The sequence below is a fragment of the Amblyomma maculatum genome, chromosome 1 (genome assembly GCF_055883805.1).
Source record: "Amblyomma maculatum isolate TAMU_Amacu chromosome 1, ASM5588380v1, whole genome shotgun sequence".
NCBI lineage: Eukaryota > Metazoa > Arthropoda > Arachnida > Ixodida > Ixodidae > Amblyomma > Amblyomma maculatum.
The window spans coordinates 484,484,864-484,503,980 of record NC_139344.1 but is presented as its reverse complement, the minus strand read 5'-3'; the positions used below and the strand labels follow the sequence as shown (position 1 = coordinate 484,503,980).

Below are 19,117 nucleotides of genomic sequence, written 5' to 3'. Positions count from 1 at the left end.
TTTTGACTTCTTCATACATCCTGGCTCCACACCGCCCTCTTTTCAAAACGACTACATTCTAAAACGCGAATTAGGTGTTTTAGGAATGCTAACTCAAGCTGTACGGCGAATGAACCGTGCTGTGCGAGTCTGAATTCGTGCGCGCGCCCCTCTCCTTAAGCTGTTTTCTTCGGAGCCCAAGAGCACTATAGCCCAACTACTGTCATGTTGCTTCCCCGAGGCGCTGCCGACGGCCAAAATGGAAAATATATTAGATGAGCGCTAACAGTACTGAGCCCCGTTAGTCGGCATATTTGTAAAATGTTGACACTAGCAGATCGAGACGAGGCACAAGCGAAAAAGAACGTACTGATCCGCCCCGCCGCGCAGCGCACATACGCGGGCGCTCGGACGGCTGACACACCAGTTGCTGGTGGCGCCCTCTGCGCTGCGGCGCCTCCGTCATCGCAAAAGCGGCCCCCCGCTCCCATGCATTTCGCGCGCGGTCGTCACACTGCCCAATATTCTAGAGCACTGCTATAGCGAGGAGGATTTGTTTGCAATCTGGCGGATGTGACGTAATAAATTGCCTATTGTTGTTTTTTGCTTGCGTGTACTCTCGAACCCAGACGCTTTTTTTTTTTTTTATCGCCGCCTCCGCAGCCGCAGGTGCCTTTTTTTTTTTTCTCCCTTTTCAATTTTGGCGCGCAGTGGTACAAGCAAGCGGGAGGCTTGTTCGCGCCGCGTTGTTTCAGAATGACCGGACTGGAATGGATTCTGCAAATTAGATTGGGTGGCACGCATCCCTGCTGCTTTCTCCAAACTTTCGTGAGTACTGCGAAATACAGCGCAAAGCACGTGTTGCATTCCGTACTTGCCTCGCCAACCCATTGCACCGCTGCCCTCTCGTTACAAATTGTTTGGAATTTTTTTTCTGCATCGACGCTCTATTGTTTAGCGATCTCAATTATTTTTTTGTAATCTTGCTATGAGTCTATTTATCAGTTCCCGGCGGCTCGCACGAAAGGGCTTTAATTTTGTAGTTCATTTTTGAATACGCCTCCGTTTGGCCCCGGCTAGCCCTGTCCCAGCAAGAGCAACCATTTCTGTTTCCTTTCAGTATGTACCGAAATAATCTTGATGCACGGCGATTGTGAGATCTTGGCTTCGTCGCAGCTTCTGCTCATGGCCTCTCCCGATGGTATGCCTTGTGCCTCATGAAAAGGTGAGTAGCACTTGAGTGCACCCGCTTGTAAAAATATGTGCTGGCAAAAACCGGTTGCTCCACAAGGGTGCTGATATATGTAATCAAACTCACCTTATTTATGAAGATAGTCCACAGCATGACTTTGATGTGGCCAGGGCATGAATTTCGATCAGCACCGCCACAGCCAAAGCAATAAAAAGCGGGGGAGTATCGAAATTAATGGTGGCCCAACAGCGAAAAAAATACAGAGACCAAGAAATAAACGAAACGAGACACACGAATAGCGCTGAACTTACAGCTGATTTTTTTTTATTGGGAAGAATCACATCATATATACGCACACAGAGAAACAGCGCACATGCGCAACGTCAACGACCTCAAGTTTTGGTAAAAAGAAAAAAGCATTTAAAAGCACGAGTGCATCGGCAGAACTGCTGCCCACTGTGCAGCATATTCATTTCCCGAGGAGATAATGTGACAAAAGGCGTACTCACGCACCCTTTACTTTTTCTGATGTGAAAAGCTTTGGCTACTTCTGTAGTGCACTGGTAAGAATGAACGAACAAAACATCACTGTCATCAAAAAATGACGTGCATTCGCACATGGATCAGTGCTTTGCTAGGTTAGCTTCTTTCTTTTTCAGCGAATTAGCGTGCTCCATGAGCCGCACTTTAATGCATTGCACAGTCTGGCCTATGTAGGTAAGGCCACAGGACAGAGGGATTTGATATACTATGCCAGTCTTACAAGGAACATATCTATTTTCATGATTTATGTTGCACACATTTCTTCTGCCCCCTCGTGCATTCTTTGAACCGCGGCTCCCACTCTTTCTAGTTTGTTAGGAGAAGGAAACAGAACGTTTACATTATGCTTGCTTCCTACTCTTTTAATTCGGTGCAACAGCGTGTGTACATATGGCATGACTACTACATACCTTTCTTCTTCCTTCCTCCGAACACCTTTCCCGCCCTCACATGCTTGAAGACAATTTTAGCGCGCAGAGGACTTTGTCTGCACTCGAGACGAGAACTGAGTTCAGGAAACCAGCTTCCCTGCATTTGTCCGCCTGAGTTAAGAGACTGGACATCATTTTATGATGACAAGATTTATTCACTGCCATGCCTAAGCATCCCGTAACAATACTACTTTTTACGAGCTATGAATGAAAGGACCTGTAATTCAGAAGGGGCTTTTCACTCCTAGGTGAATACTGCCAACAGGCATGGTGGGGTTGGAAAGACAACTTTAAATCGAGAAATTGTCAGGCTGTTTCTTGGGGGACTTCATGCGTGAGCCTTAGTCCCGACCCATTACGTGCAAAAACATCAAGAACATTTGACACAAATTCAGGATTCACAGAGCTAGCTAGCACCAGAAAATCCTCCACGAAACGGAAAATGTGCATGCAACAACTGGCTAAATCATTCGCAACTTTCATATCAACCCTGCTTAGATAAATGTCCCTGAGGATGGGAGCTATCTTGGCACCTATGCACACACCAGATTTTTGCGTATAAAGTCGACCATCTCACTCAAAAAACGTGTTACTCAGGTAGTAAGATAACATTTCCAAAAAGGATCCGGTTAAGGTTCCACACTCATTTTGGAACCAGCATTCATCATTGTCCTCCGTAATACATTGCTGAACATACTGGATGAGTTGAGAGTGTGGAAGAGATTATACAAATCAACCACATCTACGCTAAAACCAGCACTGTATACCAAGCTCTCATTTTGGAGCAAATCAGCAACTGCCTCAGAATTAGGAACGAGAAATGGATCCTTTACTTGAAGTGACGACAAATGTTTGCAAAGATAGTAGACACAACCAACTGCCATGAATTGCGGAATTCATACTTTCATTCATTATACTTTCTGTGTTGTAACAAAATCCTTCACATCTTACCTTTCCCAGGAGTGGGCATTTATTGCATTGTTCTGATTTCCAGGTCCTTCCCTGTCTTTGGTGCGTGTGCTGAAACAGGATCCTTTGGAGGCAACCTGGGGCTTTCTTCTGTGCTTTTGATTCTGCCTTAGTTTCCATCGGATAGCTGTGGCTGGTACGTGTGGGCAAAGGCGTTTCATATTTGCAGACCAGCATATATATGGTCTAGTGCTTGTCAAGGCAATTTTTTTTGGTACAAGGTGTGATGCTGCTGCAGTTCCACACAAAAAAAAAATGTTTTTACAATTTTTAGACAGCTTACCTTCAAGTTCTTCGATTTTGTAATGGTGTATATATGGTATGCTACCACTGTTTGTTTTTTTTCCTGTCATGCTAATGCATCAAGGATAATGCTAGGCTGTTATGGCTAGCATGATCTGCTAAGGTAAAAGTGCTGGTTTCATTCCGCACCAACTGATACAGGTTGTGGGCTTGACCATCCTCAATTTCTTTTTAAAAAATCATAGCAAATTGTATTGCTATGAGGAATATTATCCCAGCTTGTTTTTGGCGAAAAAATATTTTCTGCCCGTGACCACCATCTTAAAGGAGTATAGACGCCAAATTTTGGTGGCATTTTTGTAAGACATTCCTGTATACGGATCGCCAAGTGGTTTTTGCCTACGACTGCTAAATAATTTTCAGTTCAATTTTCTTTTCTCCCCAATTTCGGTTTCAACAGCTGAGAGATGGCTGTGACATCACAATCAAGTCCAAGCCATGCACAGCATGAAAAAGCCGCAGTATAATCTCCAGCTCTTCAATTGTTGCGATTCCTGTTCTTGAGGCAGGCTGGCTTCAGCGTTGCAGTGAATTTAAACATCACAGGATATCACAATTTTTTTTCACCCGTCACGTCACCTAGACTTAACTTTGGCGTCACAGCCATCACACGGCTTTTGAAACCGAAGCGGATGAGGAAAGAAATTCAATGATAAATTGTTTAGCGGTCATAGGTGGATATCACCTGGTGCTTTCTGTACAGTAATACCTTGCACATCATTACAGCTAATTAAACACGAACCCAAAAATTAGGTGTCTATAGGTCTCCGCCATGTTTAAAACAAACAAGCAATCAAAGTGGCGTGGCAGTCGTCTATGGCCCCAGAGCAGGCGGAAAGCACGGGAGCGGCACTGTGGTACCACCCCACTGCTGTGGCCATACTTGCCAAGAGCGTGTTATTGTGATATGCAGGCACCTTTTTGGCAGATAAAATACCCACGCGCTGTGTGAGTACAAAAGCAATACTTGGAAAAACTTCACGCACACAGCATGCATCGCCTTGTCCTGCACACCGTACCAGACCAAGAGCGGGTTCAAAGCGCACGAGCGAAGTTGTTGCTGCCTTGAAAATGAGTAGCGTTGATTGATATCTATTTGCTATTTGCCCAGCACATTAGCCGCAGAATGCGTCGAGAATTGTAAAGCTTTGGGTGCATACAACAACTTTCAGTCGGGTAAGTGGAATGTGATTTTTCTCGCTCATAAACAGCACACACAAACCAGGTAGGAAGTATTCCGCTCAAAACATCATTGCATTCTCGGATGATTCTTCATACCGAGCATCAAATGAGCGTTGTTGGTAAGCATGGCAACAGTAGCAAGGGCACTGTGCCTTGGCACCGTACAGGTTTGCTTATCCTTGCATTATTCCTTTAAATCACCACGCTGCACGCCTATCTGTTCTGTTCGTGGAAGGTTATTGGCGTCAGCGTTTATAATTTCTTCATGGGTATTCAAGCTTTTAGCTTGCATTACAAGCTGCAGCGTCCACATGCTGGTTCCGTAGTTAGGGCTACCCAGTTCGGTCCCGGCCGCCGTGACCACGTTTCTATGTAGGATAAACTCTGAATGCGACAGTGTGCCATGCAGTACGTAGTTGATGTAAAGATCCTCAAAATCTGAAACAGGGGCCCATATGTCACTCGGGACGCTCAACCCCACAACTCGCATTCAAAATTAGCTGCAGTGAATACCACTCAAACCCCTCGGTATGATAAAATTCATCTCCAATTGAGCAAATCAGTGGCTGTCAGCACACGCACATTTCATCACAAAATTTAAAATAATTTGAGGTGAACAAAGCTAATGTTAGCCATACAATATAACCACGGAGGAGTGCAATACTGATCGCATGCGCAGCAGCTCACTATGCACATAATACATACAACTAGAAAGTGAAAAAAAAATTTGCTTCAGGAATTGCTTACATTATAAACAGGTCTACGCATTAATATACTGGCTGCCTCGTCAACATTTTACGTGCACTCACAAAATACCATTACGCGTCATAAAGAAGGCCAAACTCGAGTTATTCATGGCCTTTGAGCCCATAACCGCTCTGGCGTAAAGGTGTCGGTATCAAGCCTTCGCGCCACACTGCGATGGCCCACTGTTTACGGCGACCTTCGCCCATAAGAAACCTGTGCAAGCTTACTAAACTTTGCGTTCTTTGCCTTCCAGCACATGCCACGGTGATGCAACTAGTCAGCATGGTGCTTTGTTTTTTATTTTTTCGGCTGCAGCAAACCATCGCACAATCACAATAGGCGAAAGCAACTGAAGCATTGTTTTTCCTACCACGCGAAAGTCTGTAATTACGACAGCGCCACCGCATCTTCATGACGTAGCCAGAGTGAAGGTGGTCTATACTCCTTTAAGCTTGCAAGTAATAGCAAAACCTAGTCACACAGATAAATTTGTAAAAAAATTAACTTTTTGATGCATCACTATAAACAAAAATTTTCATATTAATAAAATGCATTGTTCTTTTGATGTGCAGGAAATAAACAAACTCTGCCTTATATTTGTTCAAATATAAATCATAAAATATGGTACAAAAAGCTGAAATTTTGAAATGTTTGTCAAATTTTATATTCTTATGGTCTAGGCACTAGACTAGAGTGCCTGGGTTCGAATCTGACTGCCGGCAGCTGCGTTTCGATGGATGCAAAGCGGAAAGGCATCTGTGTGCTGTGCGATGTCAATGCATGTTAAAGATCCCCAGGTGGTCAAAATTACTCCGTAGCCCTCCACTATGGGGCCTCTCTCTTTCCGCTTTCGCTCCCATCTTCCTTCCCTTGTAGCGTGATTCAGGTGTCCACGGGAAAACTTTTCCTTTCCTGTAAACCAATTATTACTATTATAGTACTCAATCTATTTCTCCAACTTTTTTAGAAGACAAAAAACCTATAAAAGAGATCAAACAACTTAAGCTGCACCTGCGAAAACATTATAAAAGAGATCAAACAATGTAAGGTGCACCTGCAAAAGTATTCTAAATCAGAGAAAATTACCTTATTGAGGTTTGAGGTTTATTCCTCCGTCAGTTATGTAATGAAGTGGCCCTATTAAAGATATGAAAAATACTAGTTTGCACAGAGCCATTCATTGCCATTTAATACTGAAAGTTAATTCAGGGTGCTTTTAAGTGAGAAAATAATTTCTCAAGTTGAGCCTTTGCAGGCAACCACGGTGTTGCTCTGTGCCTGCTCATCGCAGCAGCCCACTTTCTGCTGGCTGCGAACTAGCAGTCCACTGCTTGAGTGCAATGGTGCTTTAGGCCTGGGCACTGTCAGCTTTAAATGTGCAAATTTTTTGCAGTTATATATGTGTATTGTAAAGAAGAAGTTCTGATTAAGCGGACAGATAGCCGAGAAGGAGGAAGAGGAAGTGCTTTTGCGGACCAGCTGACTCAAAAGTTAAGCCACCACCGCTCCGGTTCTTCTCGCTACCAGTGCCCGCTACCAGTGCCTGGATCCCCACTTAACACTTGGTGGAGGTGCGGGGTAATATATATATATATATATTGCATGACACAGTACCATTCAATGGCATTTATTTTTTAGAGCTTAATCTAATTTGTGCTTTAGATGAAAAAAAAAAAACATTTCCATTCAGCGATCGCTTTGAACCCTGGCGTTGCTCTGTGCTTGCACTTCACTGCAATGGATGCTGGAGCTGACGTCAAGGAGACATGTAACAACACCTTGTGGGGGTTCTCACGGGACTCGGGCTCTGTGCTCAGAACGGAACACCCCGCCGCTAGCTCTGACCACATCCGTGGCAGGGAAGAACGGAACACTGAGGCAGAGCCACCGGGCTGGGCTGTTTATTGGGAGTGCCCAATTTTTATCCTTGGTCATAGCAGCATCCGCGGGCTCTGGCGTCGCGGCGTCGTCTCCCCCCGATGAGATGCTGTGCATCGATATTAGAGGGTAGGGGGAAGGAGGGGCCGCCTGGCACGCTACGCCAGGTCTCTCGCCCCTGCCCTCTCCGCCACTGCTTCAGGGGAAGGAGAGAGATGAGGTATCCCCGTGAGGCAGACAGAGCCGTGTCGTGCAAGCGTGGGTAATCTTAAATTCCCACACCCTCCTCCCTTAATCATGACCTCCACCTGGGTGCCGTTTTCCCCTTGGGAGTCGCACGGCTGGTCCTTCAGCAGGCCCATGTAATACAGGAATCAGGGCAGGGGTCCGGACTTGGGTTGTTGGGCTCTGCTCCTGGTGCCGCTGCCAAAGTGAGGCAGGCCACCCTCTATGCCGAAAGGGCCCCGCATGCAGGCCGTACATCCGACTCGTTCTGCTGAAATCCCCGTCGCCGCAGTCACGAGGAAACATAAGGGGGCGAATTATCATGGCTCGCTTACCGGTCATGGGCCGCCAGTACGCCCGTGGTGCGCTGCTCGCCCACGGCTGCGCCGACTTCCCGTAGGTCGTAAATCGGCATCAGACTCCATCCCGATAGGAGCTCCATACTGTTTTTGTTGAATGCCAGTCTCTGTGCTCGACTTCAAACCGAATATGGCACCTGCATTTGATAGCCCTCCTCGCAGCTGCGGGCAAAGAACAGTCTTCTTTGCAGCTTTTTGATCCGCATCTCAAATTACTTTGCGGGGAATTCTGATCCTTCTGCTGTACTACAGCTTCATTTAAATTTTTCTTTGTGTCCGTGGCCTTCAGCAGATTCCTTTATTGTCGAAGCTGGCAGTGCCCAAGCCTAAAGCAGCATTGTATTGAAGCAGTGGAGTGCTGGTTCTGTGTATATTTGCAGCCGGCAGGAAGTGTCCTGCAGTGAAGAGCATGTAAGGAATTTACGGCGTTGCAGCGGAGCACCAGAACAAGAGGACCAGCGTGGCAGGCTTCTCGAACCGAGCAGCCTGTGCCGTGCTTGCTGGCTGTGAACGCCGATCTTAGCGCCTCCGCTTTACAGCGGCGCTGTGCGCTACAGGGCCCCCCGACCAAACGGAGCGGCGAAATGTACGCGCCAACGGGGCAGGGATGAGGGTGCCTCAGCGGCAGGCATGTCGACAGATAAGCCAGCAACATCCGAGGGGAGCTCCTGGGGAGGTGTCTCCATATATTTGGGTTTAAGGCGATCCAGGGAGACTACCTCTCACGACCATCCAGCAGGATAGTCGCCGACTTTGTAGTCTTGTTGAGGACATGGTACGGGCCATCATAGGGGGGGCTAAGAGGCGCCTTTACAGTGTCTCGCCTTAGAAAAACATGCCTCGAGGACGCAAGATCTAGGTGCACAAAGATCTGACGGTCAGATGATAGAGGTGGGACTGGGTTTAGGTGTTGAATGCAGTCCCAAAGGCGTTAAAGGTACTGCAGGGGCTGGGACGAGGAAGCCGAAGGAACGAACAAGTCTCCGAGATGACTTCGGCCACCAAACAGCCAAGGTCGCGACGAAAAACGGTGCGTAGGCCAAGAAACACCATAGGAAGGTGACCAGCCCAGTGCTTGCGATCTAGGCGAGCAATGAGGGCAGTCTTGAGCGGACGATGGAGCTTCTCAACCATGCCGTTTGCACAAGGATGGTATGCTGTGGTGCGGCAGTGTTTAGTGCCGAGCAGACTGGTAAGGGAAGTGAAGAGGATGCATTCAAACTGGCGGCCACGATCCGTGGTAACAGCCAAAGTGGGAAATCCATGCTGAAACGAAGGCTTTGGCAACTGTTTGCGCAGTAATGTCCAGAGTGGGCACTGCTTCGAGTTAACGAGTGAAGCGGTCAGTCATCATCAGAATGTGCCGGCAGCCATTAGATGGAGGTGGTGGTCCAACCAAGTCAAGGTGAACGTGGTCAAAGCAACAACCAGATGGCAGGAAAGACTGGGGAGGAGTCTTTGTATAGTGAGTCATTTTGACGGACTGGCAAGCAAAACACAAGCGGGCCCACTGGCGAACGTCTAATGTTTGGCCAGACGTACCGCTGGGTAATGAGGCACTATGTGGCTCTGATGCTGAGATGGCAGATGTCGTGAAGTGAATGGAAAATGGCAGGATGAAAGACCTCTGGGATGGATGGACGAGGTAGAGCCGATGACCCTAATCACAAAGAGCGCACTGTTATTAACCCTTTCACTGCCAAGTTTTTTTTTTTTTTGTGACTGCTCCTCACTTCCTTCCAGGTTCTTTTTTCATCTGTGTTACTTTCACCTGATTCAGAATTCGGTTTGGTTTGGTCAGGAATTCAGGAACTGTTGATTCAGAATTCATCAACATTTTCTGAATTCTTTCATCTATCATAGCATGGATGAACCTGGCACACTGACTCGCCATGACTCGCTGCTGAAGCAACAAAGCGACGTGGTGATGTTAATGGTGCAGGTCTAAAAATACCTAATCTATTTGTAGTTTAATATGAAGGCCCCGCCTTCTAAAGAATGGGTCCGCGAGTCAGGGCCTCGCCCGACTACTAGTCACAAATTCACATGAATTCCATTCTGCTCCAAAATACCAATTGGTGAAATATGAGAGAGGCCTTCACCCTGCAGTGGGTATAGTCTGGCTGATGATGATGATAAAAATGCCAGTTTATTTCCGGGTCAGCAGAGAAGCACTTTGCAAAGATACAACACTGCACGCTGCTGCAATGCGAAGCATGTGGTCGAGACTCGTGACAGGACAATGCTTTGCTACAAAAGTAAGGGGCCAGTGCTTTTACATGGCAAGACAAAACATAGTGGGGTGTGAAGATGGCCTATGTGACATGGCAAAAGGGGCTCCGAGCAGTACTAAATACATTGCTCCTCGTCTAGCTCCAACTCAAGAAAAAAACCCAGCTCAGGAGGCATCGCTTCCGTCTTCATCCTGGTATTGCTCTGCTCCACAGTCCATTACATCAGGATGCTTCGGGCTGCTCGCCAACAGCTAACAACGTGATCGCTCCCCAAGCAGGGCTCCCGCCAGACTCCCCCGATTCTTCCATTCTGTCCCTTTATCTACACTTTCTGCCGCGTCAAGCACAAGTCTCGCGCCGCGATAACCTTTGCACATGCACAGTTCAGCTGCCCCTCCACGTGCTCAGACAGAGAGAAAAGAGCACGTGCAGTTTAATTAAAAGACGAATTGAGGCGTTGGAGCCGCACATATGTTTACGCTAAATGTTTTATGAATTTGTGAAGCCTCTTCGTAGACAATACGACTTGTCAGCAATATTTCTTTTTAGTGGCAGGGAGTTACGAGTATACTCAAGAGGAGAGATGAAATGCTGGTGTCACCGTGGTGACAGATTTCTCAAGTGAAATGTATATGTCAGTATTGATTTTGCGAGTGCAGATCCCAAAAGTTATGCTGCTCGGCCAATAATTTCAGAGTGGCGGCAAACTGGCCATTTTAATGAGGTCATTGCAAGTCTGGTTCAACTGGTGGAAAGATTTTTTTTTTAATTCAGTTTTTTATGTGATAAAGGAGCCCTTTGTTGCCATACGGTTTTTCTTTGTCCATAGCTCATCATCATTATCATCGTTAGCTGGACTATACCCACTGCAGAACGAAGGCTTCTCTCATAATCCTTCAGTTAACCCGGTCTTGTGCTAGCTGCACCCACTTGACCCCTGAAAACTTACTAACCTCGTCCACCCACCTGACTTTCTGCCGCCCCCTGCCACGCTTGCCTTCACTTGGAATTCAATTTGTTGCTCTTAGCGACCATCGGTTATCCTCTCTTTGCAATACATGTCCTGCTTGTGACCATTTCTTCTTGATTTCGACTAGAATGCCATTATTTAGAGTTGATTTCTTGGACCCACTCTGCATACTTCCTACCTCTAGACTACACTTACCATTTTCCATTCCTCAGCTCTATGCATCTACTTCAACTTAAGTATAACCCTTTTAATTAGCCTTCACATTTGAGCCCCATAGATAAGTACTCGTAAGATGCAACTGTTGTTTACCGTTTTCCTGAGGTATACCGGTAAGCTGCTAGTCATGGTCTGCAAGAACTTGCCAAATGCGCTCCATCCTAGACTTGTTCTACAGGTTTTCCTTCTGAATTTAATCCTAGTGCCAGCGGAAATAATGTGAGCGCCAACTGATACAATCTGCGCACTGTGTAATTTAATTTTAGTGCCAAGCATTTAATAAAAGCGGCAGTTTATTTAATCCGAACACCAACTCGAATGATGACAGCGCCAAACAATTGAATCAGACTGCCAACGCAGATAATACAAGCGCCAGTGGATTTAATTCATATGTGGAAAATAAATGCGGTAGAGGGCTCTAAAGCACGAAGCATGAATTCCAGAAATAAATCGAAATTGAGATCACTTCGCAGACCATGCGACGCTTAAGCGTCACATCTGCATGCACTATTTTGCTTTGTTCTTGTATCTTGCAAAAACCAAGAACCACGCGCAGCTGAAAAACTGCAGTTTATGACACGCCTCTTGCAGCTTTTAGTTTAGACGCATGACAAGTGAATAAATATGACTGTCGTCTTCTAATTGGCTGGTTAAGCACTGCTTATTATGGGTTGTCATATGCACTGAATCTGCATGCTGATGGCATTTCGGCCTTCACACAACAGCCTGCTGTTTTTGTGAAATGGCAACCGGTGCAGAAATGTATTTGTGTTTCTAATAATGATTCAACACCACTAGCAGAAAAGAAGGATTAGTGTAAAGCAGAGTTAGTTCAGGCGAGAAGACATGGAGCCAGAGAAACATATCTCATTTTGCCGCTTTCTCAATTTTACACGGCCACTACCACGGAAAGAGAGAGCGCGTGCCGTTGCATTCAGTCTGGCTCTGACATGGCAAAGTGGCTGAAACTATGTACAGCAGAGCTTTTAACCCAAACAGCAGTGCTTAATTTGCCTGGGCTGTAATTGTAGCAGCGTAGGAAACTACAGGCTTGTAAAAGCACAGAAGCGGCCGTCTTTAAAATGCAGTTTTATTTTCTGGGAGACATTAGGTTTAAAACACTTGCATCAAGGCAATGTTTGTCATAATACTGATGAAGGCTATCCTATACGTTGACACTTTGCTGATTCGGCGCATTGTCTGAAAGATGATCTCAATTTTGATTTATTTCTGGAATTCATGTTTCGTGCTTTGGAGCCCTCTATTGCATTCATTTTCCACATATGGATTAAATTGGTTGGCACACGGATTAAATTTGCCGGCACTTGTATTAATTGCTTTGGCACTCAAATTAAATTAGTTGGCGCTGGCATTATTTGAGCTCGCGCTTGAAATAGATATGCTGGCACTTTAATTAAATGCTTGGCACTCGAATTAAATTACATGGCACGCAGATTATATCAGTCAGCGCTCAGATTATTTGCACTAGCACTAGGATTAAATACGGGGGGAAAAACCTGTAGTTATCGCTCTTTCATGGTCCGGATCTGCGGTTGCTACCTGTCCTAAGCAGACACATTTGCCAACAACATCCAGAGCTTTGTTACCTGCAGGGTGGAAGTACTGCTCCATTCACTCCGTTTGCTTTATTCTGCTCCAAACTGCTTTGCCTGCGCCATCCTGCCCCAAAACACAATATTGTTCCAAAACTCCAAAACTTGATGTTTTGCCATGATGTTTTGATGCCTTGGTATTTTGCCATAAAATTTAGCGAAACATGATTTTTGCTTAACATTAATTGTATTGGGCCATTAATTGCGCCAGGTACAAGAAATGCGGTTCGATGCAATTTGGTTAGGTGACTGTGAGAAGTGTAGCAGGGCAGTGGCATGTTGTGCTATAGACCTTTTCACGAGCCTCGGCGAAACCGGTTTGACTGGGCTGTGGGGCGGCTTTGGGAGAGATAATTCTCAACTTTTCTTATGCTAGCAGCACAGCCCAGTATTCAATATGGCAGCGCCCACGACCACTTTTCGAAAAGGTCTATAGACCAGAACAAGGAGGGTAAATTGAACACTGCCATTTTGAAAGCGTTCTAGCACCATCTATAGTTGCCGCAGCGAAACTATGCCTCTGGGTTGTCAAACGAGGCAGCCGTGGGTGTCTAGCTCTTGCGCTTTTATGTTTCTTTTTGAAGTTTTCACAACTGGTTGCTGATAAAATGGTCAAAAGTTAATTTCTGCCTCACAGCAAGACTATTCTTTACATCTTGCGAGGGCAGAGGCAAGTACAGTGTCCACAAGTGAAGTGAGTGGTTCCTATAAGCGCATGGTACCATTGCATGCAGGCTTGCTATGGCTGTGACTTTTCTGATTTGATTTGCACCCCCAAGTAATGTCCCATGTACCAGCAAAACCTTTGCAGTCTGCTATATGTTTTACCTTTGCGTGGTGACTGCAAAAAATCTGCCGCAGCCCACACCTCACAAAACAGACCACATGCCGCTACTGCGAGCGAATGCTTCTCATTGGCGATGATTCCCCGGTGTCTCTTTTGTTTTTTTTTCCTTTCCAGCAGGGTTGAAGAATGAATCAGCAGCACATCAACCAAACAGGAGATATCAAGGTCTTATTTTTGTGACTGGTTGGCGTTGCTTATCATGGCTGTTAAAAAAAAAAAAAGGCACTTCCTTGCTGAAATGCAAACGGAGACATCAGGTTTACTCGCACTTGTGGCATGCCACCTGTTTGTGCGGTGCGGACTGCAACAAATTTTTGCAGACACCACGCGAGGGTAAGAAAAGTCACAACCGTAGTATTTTTCGCATAGAAAGGTACCATGCACTTAACCGAACCACTCGCTCCACTTGTGGACGCTGTGCTTGCCTCTGCCATTGCGAGATGTGTAGAACAGCCTTTCCATGAGGCAGAAATGCAATTTTGACGATTTTGTGAGCAGCAAGTTGTGAAAACTTCAAAGAAACGTAAAGGCGTAAGCGCTATGAATAGCCATGGCCACCTCGTTTGGTAGTGCAGAGCAGTCATTTCGCTGCAGCACCTCTAGGTAGCCTTATAGCGCCCTCAATATGGCAGCGATCAATTTACCCTCCGTATTCTGGTCTATAAGGGTCGTCATAGTTTAAACGATGGCAGCACACTAGTGGTGGAGGTACAATGCACCTTGGCTGGGCCTAGCTAACACATATAAAATTTTAATAAACTAGAAAAGCGAGCATAAGAAATATTTTGATCTCAAGTTATTCTAAAACGAGTCACAAACGACTGGGAGGAATTAATTGCGAGAAAAATGTTTTGTGCACATGACAGCAACTTCTCCCAGCCTTTTGAATCGCCGGTGGTGAGAGAAGTGAGGGCAAGGAGCAAAGCAATTGCCACAGACTACCACGAGCTGTTGAGGAAACTTTTCTAGTTACAAAGAACTACACGAGTTGTTCCAACAGTTCTGCTGTGAAAATGAGTGTGTACTTCACTATAGAATCGTTAACAACAAACCTGTCCAGTCTACATCAGACAAAAGCATACTTGAAGCATTATGGGGGTGATGCCAGGACGGTGTTAATTGCAAGAAATGCTTTCAAGAGTGTTGGAAAGGCATAGAAAGCCTGTTGCTGACGTGTAGCCCCAGTGTTATTTAAAAGAAAACATGAGTCACTGGGAGACAACCATGAAGTAAAGAAACTTAAGGAAGAAAAGGCTACCCTTCAGTGCCATCTATCCTTCCTGAAGGTACTACTGAGCAGTGCCCAGGAATTTATCAGCACAGCTGCGGAATCAAAAAGTGGCGATGTGCAGCTTGTTTATTTTAATTCCAAGGTAGTGGTGGTGCTTGAGCGTGGACATGTCTAAAGCTGTCAAGTCAGAATGGGCAAAAGCTTTTAGTCAGCTGTGTTACTTTAACCATCTTTACATGTTGAGATATGCGTGCATAGGTAGTACAGCATTGAATCTTGAATAAAAAGTAATCAAATTGGATTTTTTTGTATATCAGAAAAAAAATTGTAGTTATTAAAAGTGCTTGACCCTAGAAACATGTTCCAAAGCATAATTCGAGTGCTTCAAAACACTCGTTTTACTGCTCCAAAGTGGCATTACCACTGCTCCCTGAGCTGTTCCAAAATGCTCGTGCCTGCTTCCACCCGTGTACCTATTAAGGTGAAAGCCTTCAACGGCTCATACTGTTGCCGTTTGTTCGTCCGGTCAGACAAAGCTATCAATCCTATGACGTCATCACCCAAAACCGAAAGTAACGTCATCAGGAAAATGAACTTCAGTAGAGTAAGTTGTTGGGCTAGTTGGTATTCTATATTTAAGGACATAGTTTTCAGCGCAAAGGCACGTGGCCAAAGAAAAAAAAAAAAAAAAAGGAAGACTATAGGGACAAACACTGCGCTGTGTTCAGCCCTATAGTCTTCCTTCTTCTTCTTTCCTTTGGCCGCATGCCTTTGCGCTGAAAACTTCGTCCTTAAATCTAGAAAAATGAAAGTCCGATCTCCACCGGGAATCGAACCTCCACCCTCGGATCCCCTGCCGAGCGCTTTAACCTACTGCGCCATGCCCGGAATCGTGAAACACATCATAATTCTTCTTGTCTACAGTGAGGATGATAGTAGCGATAACAATAATGCTGCAATTAGTGATAATGACAGTGATGGAATTAACAATGACGATGCAATTAGTTGGTAATGATAATGAGAGCAAATGTGATGCACCTTGTGCACCAACAACACTCAGGCTGTCGCATTTCTGCAGTGTAGATTCCACAGTGCTCTCGGAATTTTTGTAAACTGCTGCTCTTATCCGAGGCTATTGACCATTACCGTAGGCTTCCACATATTAATTTTTAGGCCTATGTTTTTGCTTTGCTTGCCTAGGTCATTAAGCATTCTTTGTAATTTGTCCACTGAGTTAATTAACAAGGCAATGTATTAAATCAGCCCTTATTCATAATTGTTCCCGCTCCAGGTTTCTGAATACTTCCTCTAAGCAAGTGGCAAATAGTACTGGGGAGATCGTGTCTGCTTGCCTAGTGCCTTTCCTTATGGGAATTTTATTACTTTCTTTATGGAGGACTATAGTTGCTATGCGGCCACTATTGATATCTTCCAATACTTTCACATACGGCTCATATACACCCTTAGGCAATGACTGCTGACGTTTCGACTGAGTCAAATGCTTATTCTAATCAACGAATGCTATTTATAAAGGCTGGTTATATCCCGAACATCCTTCTATCACCTCGTTGATATTTTTCTTCCCCGGTGACTGTGAGACTTCGCCCCTGGACCGCAAGGCCGCAAAATGTTTTTGAAAAGAGTAACTAATAACGCAGTTACAGCCACCGCAATCACCCGATTCTATCCTGCCTCTCTCCTTCCGTTCCCTCGCAAAGGTTTTTCACTCTCCTGCCCGAGGTCGTCTAGCCTCCGCAATACAAATTCCCCTTCCTCCTCCGCGTTTGGCGGGAGGTGGGGCGTGGCTCTCCGCGAGCGCGAAAAAAAAAAAAAAACGGTCGAGGGAGCGCGCGCTGCTGGATTCAGTCTGGCCGTGGCGAGGGAAAAGCGCGCTGCGAGCGGTAGACACCCATCCTTCTCCCGTCAGTCAGCTAGACGGACCAATGGACGTCGTTCCCGATACGTACGTCATTATCGGCGCCCGTCGGGCCAGCGCAGGGAGCGGTGAAGCTGGCTTCTCAAAGGAGAGCATGAGGGAGCTTTGAATTGTATTTTCGATGCTTTGCGGCGCGCGTGTCGCTGTAGATATTTGCACAGACTATCTCCGGTACCTGATCGAAACACTGGGCTCCTTTTCTTAAAAGGGCCTTCCCGGACAGTGGCCCTTTAAGCTGAGTATCTGTTCTGTTCAGAGATCCTGAATTGGTGCACCGTCCCTCATGTGGCAAACCTTATTCGTTCCCTCCCAAGTGTAGCTTGCTGCCGGGCTAGTTGATGATTCATGAAGTCAAGAATTTAGCGCAAAAATAAAGAGCGGACGAAGAAGGACATATAAAATGATTGACCAGCACTAGTCAATCGCCTTATGTGTTCTTCTTCGTCCATTGTTCTTTATTTTTGTGCTACATTCTTGACTTCGTGTAGCAAGGGGCAGCAGAAAATTAAGTGTGCGAATGAGATGAAGTTTTCAAGGATTAGGTCGCCACAGCTGGCTAAACATTAAGATAGGTATGTAGGGACCTTGATGTCGATAGTGGGACCCGGCCATTTTCAATGGGTTCAATGACCAAGATACATAGGATTGGCTTACCTCTTACAAGCGGTTAAGCGTCCACAACCAGGGAGACGACGCTGTGAAGCTGAACGACATGGTGTTTTACGTGAAACGCATTGCCAGTTTGTAGAGCAGAAACCGCAAAGCAAACTTCACCACCTAGTCTGCTTTTAAACGCGCCTTTTCTTAGATCTTTGGCTGCCCTTGCATACAAAAGCTGTGTTCCAAACAGTACTTGTGAGCCTAAACCCAGCTGCAAGGATCCTTCACCAGTTATACTGAAGACATTGTGAACCTGTGTACACATCTAGAAGTCTCCAGCCAGAGATGGATCAGATAAAGCACATTCTCAAAAACATTGAGGCTGACGCAGTTGTCCTAAACCCTATCACTGTTGCCAATATATTCATGCTTTGCCAGGAGCAAAGCAGCGCATTCTGGTTCAGCCACCTTCTGTGCACTTTGAATCACTTTCCAGCTTAGTTCCGTCAGCAGCTTGCTGCTGGACCAGTTTAAAGACTGCGATTGGGGAGGTAATATAACAGCTACTCCTAATTGAGGACATTTGGGGATCTCCATCTAGCCTGGCCATGACCCTTCAGGCTGATTTGAGAGCAAGTGACTGAAGTGCTGCCATTCATTCATCTGCAGGTTCCTGCTGCAATAACGCTCATGTATGGCAACGTCAGATCTGGTCAGACATGTTTATCCCGTTCCGCCTTCCACTGTAGCCTGCCACCTTCATTCCTACGTAACTGTCCCCTCTTTGTGTGGACTCCTGGCGCATATATGACAACCTTCTTATTTGTTATGCGTGCAGAGTTTCTGGTCACATTGTGCGTCATTGTCGCCACCTGCAGATGTGCCTGACTTTATGCGCCTCCTGAGCCCCGGCCACGTCTGTCCTGCAGACAATTTTGACACCTCCACTCACCACCTGCCTACTCGCCTCCATCCTCATAATGCCACTCGGTTTCTTTGCTGCATCTCTGCCCCAGGAAAACTAGTTACTGCCGGAGGCAAGAACTGCGAATACGTCAACAAATGTAGGGCCGTTCCTTGTTGATACTGGTGCTACTGTATCTGTGATGTGTAGGAAACTGCACTTGCTAATAAAAGTGTGGACAACATTATCTGATCTTTCGCTTCTCACATCGTAATGCGCAGTGTCTTTCGCCTTTGACTGCCTGCACGGCCAGGGCCACCATTCACAGCTCATTATGTACCATAGAATTTGTTCTCTCGTCGTGCTGCTGTGACACCATTTCAGGTTTTGACTTTCTCTCTGACCATGGCACCATCATCATCATCATCTGCGTTAATGCCTAATTAGAACTTCTCCCATGCAGTTTGATGATTTGTCTCCCACTTTGAGCAAACTGGCTGTGGCTGCCGACATTGAGCTTCCTGCATGCTCATCTTCCTCCTTACAAGAAAATTAAAGGAGACTTTTATCCCGCAGTGGGTGTAGTCAGGCTGGTTAGGATGATGATGAGGAACCTGTTCGGCTATGCTCTTGCCATTTTTTTTTCTTTGCTGTTGCACACTATCGCATCCTCTTCACCTAAAAAAAAAAGTGCAAGACACCCCTACATAAAAACGTACACAATATCCATGGAAACCTACTTGTGAGATGCTAGTCAT

The 19,117-nt window shown here is 45.8% G+C and overlaps 1 long non-coding RNA gene across 3 annotated transcripts; it reads left to right on the top strand.

Moving 5' to 3' along the window:
* The first annotated feature begins 649 nt into the window (after window positions 1–649).
* LOC146210149 (uncharacterized) lies at window positions 650–18,920 on the top strand. Of its 3 annotated transcripts, none has more exons than XR_014708337.1 (5): window positions 650–807; window positions 1,100–1,204; window positions 3,140–3,250; window positions 5,600–6,917; window positions 18,334–18,920. It is a non-coding gene; the product is annotated as an uncharacterized LOC146210149 (long non-coding RNA). The 3 variants fall into 3 exon arrangements; XR_014708338.1 differs by having other exon boundaries at window positions 5,600–6,924; XR_014708336.1 differs by lacking the exon at window positions 5,600–6,917 and having other exon boundaries at window positions 18,334–18,917.
* The last annotated feature ends 197 nt before the right edge of the window (window positions 18,921–19,117 follow it).